The sequence below is a fragment of the Pygocentrus nattereri genome, chromosome 16 (genome assembly GCF_015220715.1).
Source record: "Pygocentrus nattereri isolate fPygNat1 chromosome 16, fPygNat1.pri, whole genome shotgun sequence".
In the NCBI taxonomy this organism is placed as follows: Eukaryota; Metazoa; Chordata; class Actinopteri; order Characiformes; family Serrasalmidae; genus Pygocentrus; species Pygocentrus nattereri.
In genome coordinates this window covers 12,955,794-12,964,243 of record NC_051226.1, presented here as the reverse complement: position 1 = coordinate 12,964,243, position 8,450 = coordinate 12,955,794, and positions in this window count along the sequence as shown.

Sequence of the window (8,450 nt, the reverse complement as noted above, 5' to 3'; positions counted from 1 at the left end):
AGGTTGACTGGATGAGCAGAATTGCGGTAGTTCATAATTAATCATATCTGATTAGCCTGATTGTTAAAGGGCAATAGGGGAATTCAAAATATTGGGAGATTATAATTTTGTTTTATTAATGTTAACTATTCATGATTCTTGATAGAAAAATTAAGGGGAAAAGCTGTCTCCTTGAATATTGATTACCTCTAATAAAATCCAGTTTGATTAGAAAGTAGACGCTGTCCTCTGCCTTATTTTTCCTTTAGACAAATGTGTATTAGAATGGTGCAGTTGCCTCCTCACATTGGTTCTCTGCTTGTGGTTCAGCAAGGCGATTAGCTACCAAGAGTGTTTAATGAGGCAGTCATTAGTTCTAATTAGGCCGTGGTTAATGGCAATGCATTAAAAGGCGAAGCACGTCACGTTGAAGAATGGCAGCACTGCAGTGGAGGCTGACTGGAAACAGCTGTTGACTTTACTGAGAGGGTCACACTACAAACAAATACTCCCCTGGAGCCAAGAGAGAGAGACAGAGAGACTCGTGATGGATTCTGCTTCTGCACCCTGTGTTCCTGCTTTCCATGTTAAACACATGAGGCTGCTTGTGTGAATCTCTGCTGCATAGGAGCATTGGTCTTTAGAAGCTGGGATTGGGTTGATGAAGTGAAATTTGGAATTGTGGAAGTGTTATTGTGCTTTCATCATCAAACACTGCAAGATAATATCAGTATCAATGTTATTGTCATTTTTACATTTTCCAGCCCATCCAAACCATGTGCTTTCCCAAACCAAAAATCTCCCCACAGCATAACAGAGCCACCAGAAACCTTTATGTAGGGCTCAAGCATTCTGGCCTGTACTGTTATCTTAGTGTACACCACACATGCACTCGCCCACTTGTGGAGAATATGGTGAAAAGTGACCACTTTTTTCTGTGCAGCAGTGCACGTAGTTCTGGACTCTGTGTATTTGTCTTTGGGTGGCTTGCGCACTGCAACTCTACTATAACATCCCTTTCTGTGTAGTTTGCTCTACTGTTTTTCCATACATATCACACTAATGCATGAGCATCACCCTCAGTAAATGTGCACTTTCGACCACAAACCCTGTTTACTGGGTTATTTCCTGTATATTTAAATGCATATGTCACTTTAGTCACTGTTTCTATTGATACGCTGTCCAGCCATTCATACCCTTGTAATGAACTCTCTTTCAAAGTCATTTAGACATTTTCCTTTTGCCATTGTGATCCGAAATGGAGGTCAACTGGGTATGCTCAGCATTTCTATACATATGTTAATTGTATCAGGCATCTCTCTGGACATATCTGCATTAGTGATGATTCTCCACTCACTCAACACAACAATGTCAGTGTTGCTGCAGTGCTGAGAATGATCCACCAAGGTTATACATAGACTGTGGTGCTAACAAATTAAGCATAGAATCAGACTGGCTACAATCTGTAATTGTAGAGCTGCACAGTGGGCTGGATACCGTTCAAAAAGAATGTAGGTAGGTGTAGGTACTAAAGTGGGCAGTGAGTGAATGTGTACAATTTATACTTATGTTCCATCTACATTATATTCATATTTCATCTTGAAATGTGCAAAGGCATTGAATGGAACTTGCAGGTTTATGATTCTGATGCTGCTGCTGTTATGTTTAGTGTATATGAAACATCCAGTAAACTGGGACAGTATGGAATCCTCCTGAGAGCTCTGCCCTTTTGCAGACAGAGATTTGTAGCTCTGTAGATGGCCACTGTGCTTTATGGCCAGACAGCAAGCTTTAGTTAAGGATGCAAGCTAAGATTTTATCTAGAGATATAAAATTTGGTTACATTTCCTTAACCTTATATAGTATGGCTAAAGGATAATTGGGAAAAAAGCACATTGCAATGTCTTAAGTCAGAGTTCAAAACCCATTTCAGACTTTCATCTGACTTGGAATTTAGGCCAAAATGTTTTGCTTTAAATGACCCTATACCTTAATTGTGTTTATTTTATTGAAATAAATGATTAAACATTCCATTTTGTCACTAGCAGCACAATATTAACTTCTCACAAACTTTACCAAATGTTTCTGCAGTGGTAATTTTGAGCATAACTCAAGCCACTATATGACAACCTTTAACTGTTGTATACACATAAAATCATAATCATTTCCATCAAGACTCCAAAAAGTTTACTTAATTACAAAAATTATGTGTTTGATTTTCAGACTTTATTTAAAACCATGGAATCCTCACCATGTGGCCATGAGGGACAGGGATGCAGTCTTATTCCCTGCTCTAAAATGCGTGGCTAAAATTAGGCTGCGCTTATGGACTAAAACCTTTTGTGTCTTGGCAGTGACATGAAAACATGGGACAGCATTTTTTATTTAAAAATGAAACTCTGGGTAAATGTAAATCTTCCAACATCTTTTAAATGGGGTTAAGGTTTTGGGACAGCTGTCTCCCAATAGAAAGTACCCTATACATTATGATTCTGTATACATGTAGCTTATTGCTATCTCTATAAATGCCTGGGGAGTACATAGATCATGTGGTAATCCTTGTAAATATCCAAGGTCTGAATACTTCATTTTTTTAAATAGTTTTGTACTGTGGAACCACAGTCTAATTTGGTTAAAAGGTCCATAAACATTACAGTATTTGAAACACACTACAAGAACTAAATCAAGCCTGCCTAAACCTGGCCAAATCAAAGAACCAACTAACCAATGGTTTAATGGTTAAAGTGTCCAATTCATTTCACTTCAAGTTGACAAGGCTTCAGTTGAAAGCGTAAGCAACACTAACTGCTTTCTGATTCTGAGCAGCTGAAAGCCTCCATGTGTCAGACTGGATTAGGGAGTCCTTCCCAGTATATAAGGAAATGTTTTGTTCTGCCATTTTACCCAAACAAATGAGGTAAAGTACTGTGCTCTGAGGTACAGACAAGCTTCTCCCACCTGGGTTTTGTTCTGTGCGCTTTCTTTGCTTTGGGCCTCCCGCGCTCTGCATTGCTGCCATGCATGTCAGACAGGGAAATTGCAGATGGCAGTTTACACAAACTTCTCTGGGTGCAGGAGCTCAGTGCGAATATGACAAATCAATCTGAAGGCGTAAAAGCAGCTTACACCCGTAACTCACGCACCTCCTGCTTGGAGCACATGAACGAGCGCAAGAGCTTGCATTAGTGGGAATATACTCATGCATGTATTCACTTTTATCAGGGCTTCTTTGTTCCATCTTTGCCACCAGTTTCTATATTAATGAGTGTGTTTTGCTCTATGCGTTCAGATTTGTATGTCTCAGTTTTGTAAGGGATGTTTAGGAGGATTAAAATATCTCCTGCCCTCCTTATATGCAGTAAATGGGAAGATATGTTATCAACTAGGCCACATTGATTCTCCCATGGCTGCCCAATCTTTAAGAACGTCATAGCTTGTCCCAAGAGCTCAAAGAGTTTTCAGGCTGGCTAATTGGTCATGATGTCTGACCTGAACTTGAAAACCAGTGAGCCTCTAACTCTGCCAGTTTACAAGCAATTAGTGTGGCAAACACTGCTAGTGCAGGTCACAAATGGTGTTCTCACTAGGCGAGGAGCTTTCTCCATGTGAATGTGCCCTATTTCCAAGATGACTTGATGCTGTTAGCCATTAGTGTCGGAGTAAACAGCTCTATATGGGGGTGCTGGAGTCTCCGAAGGCCCGCTGGGACCCGGAAATGTGGGATTGTGGAACGTACAGGCTGTTGGCGGCGGCTGATGAAATAATAATGCACAGCGAAAGTGCAGATGGAATTTGCACATGAAAATAGTCCCTAGCCCAGCGCTCGCTGTGTCTCATGTGCCACCAATGACAATCCTTGCCGCAGTGTTTATATGCAAATAGCCCCCATGCTTCTACGCTCTCTCCTCTAAGAGCCAGAGGCCCAGCGGGCTGGGGGGGCTTTTTTGTCAAGATTTGTTTTTGTTTATTTTGTTTATTTTTAAAGTGCTTTAAGTAGATGATTATACATTTTATAATTGTATCTTTGTCTTTTATCAGAACTGCGCTAATGTAGTCTGTTTGTAGTTGCCCCTAAGACAAGCATCACAGTTGGTGGCAAGGTGGATTTGGTTCATGGTTATTTGTTAGAAAATTGCGCCAATGGTTTGTTTGGATAGGATTTACAGAATGTTGGCAAAATTCCATTCGACCTAAAGATGATGGAGTTTAGATTTGCTACATAATGTTGAGCTTCCGGTTTAAACGAGATTTCCTTAAACTGGAAGCCTGTTGCTCTTTACATTGTATGTAAATTTAATGACAAATGGACCAAAAGAAATTACTTGGAGAAATCTCTGGTTCCATTGACTTACATTAGAAGTACGGTTGGTTTTTTCCTTCTCCTGTAAAGCTACCATTTTGGAGATATAAGGTTTTGTTCCAACAACCATGAACTATAAAAGCTGATCTCAAAGCTATCATTAAGCATGTGTGAGGTAGCTTTAAGAGGCATTAAATGCTTTGGACTTCTGGTTCCTATCACCAACACTGCATCTCCAGAAAAGAGTATTTTACATCAAACACCTCTGAATAGCTTTGTGTACGTCTGAACCATTATATTATGTCGACATTTCTAATGATTAGTGTCTTTAAAATGCTGCACAACCGAGCTGGAATATGCTTTGTGTGTAGTTAATTGAAACTAGGCAGTTTGTAAAAGACAATAAATTTGGCACCATGCTAACATTAGTTTGATTACTTGGCATAAAATCTACACCCAGTCTATCCTAACATTGTAGATCACACGCACACAGACTAAGTGTGACTAATTGTTGTGCGCTAGTTTCTCAATAGACTGCATGGGATTTTTGCCAGTGTTCTGTAAAACTCGCACAGAATCGCCACGAAAGAATGCATTTGTGGGCAGAGCATGGATAGAACAACAAACGACGTTGTGTAACATGTAGGATACCTTCTTCCTGTGTTCACTCACTGCATTTTCACTCTAGCAGTTTCTGTTTTACAACCTTAACTTTTCTTCAAACTCCAACTTTTCATGCATCCTTTCTCTTTCTTATCTCGCTTTCCTCTGCTCTACCACCTCTACCAAAGCTCAATCTGAAAAAGAGCCCTCTGAGTGTTTTCCCCCTCATGGTCCTTCCGCTCATTTGGCCTTCCCATTGAATTGGTAGAACTTCTATACAGTAAAAGATACAGGAATGAAAGAGAGAGAGAGGCATGTCAGCCTGTGCCCCTCAGTCATGGCCAGTTAGTTAAAGCAAATGGCGATGGCCCCTTGAGAGTGCAGGGCTGGCGGTGGGTGCCAATCACAGCCCTGTCCCGGGCTTTGCACTGCTCTGCTTGCCGCTAGCTACTTTTTATTAATTTAATAAACATCCCAGGGAGAGAGCGGTGGGTTTCAGCCACTGATGCGCAGGCCTAATGAGAAGGGTTTGCTTTTACACACAAAGCGCAACACATAGCAGGGGGAGGCTATGCGAGGCACTCGTACTTATTTGCACACTGACAGATTCTTTAACGCAAGCCATGCTCACATATTGCACAGCAGCTTTCAAATGCTCAAATGGACACACACAAAAAAACACAAACAAAGCTGAGGGCTGCGGACACTGAACAACTTCCCTCATTTATTTATCCAATCCCCAGTTCATTAAGATACTGAGAGTATGGTGGCATTTGTCCAGGGCCTACAGAGATTGCCCAGCGCTGGATGGAAAAATAATGATGATCTTACTTTAAAGACTGTATCTTACAGGCCTGAGTGCCTGGACCTGGGCAGTGGTGGCAATGGGAGTCATTAAGAGCTCTCCTCACCTCCTCTATTTATGAGCCCTCTCTCGCACAGCAGCACCGGCCCTGTGAAGACTCATACTAACTACTAACATGATGCCTAGGCAACCAAGACAAGTCTCACCTGGGTGTCAAACACGGGGAAGTTTAAATTCCCCTCAGTAACCGAGATTTCACTTAGTCTGCTTACATTCCCTCCCCCAGTTCACCACCATCTCTCTCTCTTTCACTCACTCTCTCCCTGTCTCGCTCACACTGATGTTCTGTCCCCCTCCCCACCCACCCGCTATTCCGCACTGTATTTCTACATATATTCATGAATTCATGTTTGTGATGAAAACTTATGCATGAAAACAGTGGGTGAAAAAAATAAACACGAAGTGCATTTTGACTGAGGTCTGTCTCGTCTCGGCGGCAGAGAGAGAGAGAGGAAGCCACAGCGCTTCGGTCCTGAGGGACTACCTAGGACCCGCAGACCCTCTTCCATATTTCTGTTTCTGTCTCTCTGTCTTTCTCTGTCTGCTTCTCTCTTTCTTTTTCTCTCTTTCTCTCTCGCTTACTTACAGTCTATACCTTTCTCATTTTGCTTTCTTAACCCCTTATCTTTCACTACCGCCCCTCCTCTCTTTATTTCTTTCACCTATACTATGTACCTTACTCGTTTTGCTTTTTCTCACCCCTTCTCCCCCTCTCATTTACTCTATATCTTGCTCTACTTGCTTTCTCACCTTTCTCTCTCTTTCTTTCTCTCACCTATGCTATAAACCTTACCTTACCTTACTCGTTCTGCTTTCTTCACCCTTTCTCTCTCTCTCTCTCTCTCTCTCTCTCTCTCTCTGTCTCTCTCTCTGTAACTTGCTTTACTTGCTTTCTCACCTTTCTCTCTCTCTCTGGCTCACACTCTGTTTTGTGCTCATCCTGCTTTCTTCCCCTCTCTGTCCATCTCTCTCTCTCTTTATTTCTTTCTCTTTCTCTCTCTCTCTCTCTCTCATTCGTTCACACTCTGTTCCACCAGCTTTTTTTTACAGCTTTTCTCTTTCTCTCTCTTTCTGTATACTCTTTCTTTCCTATACTCTCTATCTTGCTTGTCCTGTTTTCCTTCTTCTTTCTCTTTTCTGTCACTTACATTGTCTCACTCTATCTGCTTCCTTTCTTTCTTTCTCTTTCATTCACACTCTGCACCACCTGCTTTCTTTCACACCTTTCTCTTACTCTCACTTATATTCTCTGTCTTGCTCCTCCTGTTTTCTTGCCTCTTTTTCTCTCTCTTTCTCTTTTCTGTCACTGTATCACTCTATCTGCTTCCTTTCCTTCCCCTCTCTCTTGCTTACTCTCTCTTTCATTTACGCTCAGTGTCTCACTCTGCCTGCTTTCTTTTTTCTCTCTATTTCTCTCTTTGTGGCCTGTGCTCTCTATCACTTTTTCTTCCTCCTTTCTCTCTCTTTCTTTCTATCTCTCTCTCCTTCTGCCCCCATCCTCCCCTCCATCTCTTTACCTTACCTTGCCTCCTCCCTCCTCCCTTTCAGTGTCAAAGCCAGTTACAGGCAGAAGATCTCTCCTTCTTAAATAATTCACAAGTTGATTAATAGACTCACAAGGGTATAATTAGACAGGGGAGAGACAGTGGCTAGTGTAACCAGTACAGTGCTTAAGGGAATTAGAGAGTGGGATTATTAAGGAAATAGAGGATAGTGTGAGTGTTATAAAAACGTGTTGGTGGTAAGGGTTAGAGAGTAGTGAGGAAGGATGGGGGTGGGGGGGCTACATTTCCTTTGCGGTGTGCGAAGCACTCTCTCCAGGAGGAGAGAGCCAAGGTTTGTTTGATGTGGAAATTGGACAGTTTGAATCCGTCTCTTTTAATTTTTCACAAGTTACAGGGACCCCCTGGGTATGCCACACTTTTTCTTATAGGAAATAAATGAATTTTTCTTTCCTTTTACCACCTCCCTCTCTCCTAAGCCCCCCCTTTTTTTCTTTATCTTTCTGATCTGTCCTCCCCGATACATTTTCCTTTGCTCTCTTTTACTCATGAATCTATAGTCACACTTTCTGCGTCTCTTTCTGCTGCTGTCATCAGCATATAAATCCATTCATGTTGCTTCTGAGGCCGGATTTGGCTACTTTAGCATTCTGAAAGGGACGGGTTTCATTGTGCTAGGCCGCCATTCAACACAAATCTAACAGACGCAGAACTATGCTTCAAATGTAAACAGCTTTCCCCTCTCTTCCGCTGCACACGCCGTATCTGAAATGAAACAAAATGAACCAAGAGAGAATCAACAAGAGCTAAAATATTCGGGAGATGCCTCTGTTCACCTTCGGCAGAGTGAGAGGTTTGCGGCATCCTATTCATGATGTTGCGCACTGTTTCACTTTCTAACCTCGTCGTCCTGTTTTTCTTTTGTTTTATTGTTTTTTTTTCCATTTTCAACATGAAATGCAGTCTCCAGCATTCTCCTTTGTGTGTAAGCGCACTGTACCACATACTGTACAGCTGTATGTGTGTGTCTGTATTGCGGGTGTGCTGGTTTTCATACATTTTCAGGACAAAAATGTCTTGACTCAAAAAAGCAGAGAAAAAAATCTAACCTATAAAGATGTTTTAGAGCTTTATTTATTCACTTTTCTGTCAAAACAGCCATTAAGTACAAGTTATTCATTTTCAGAAGGAGAAATTCAGA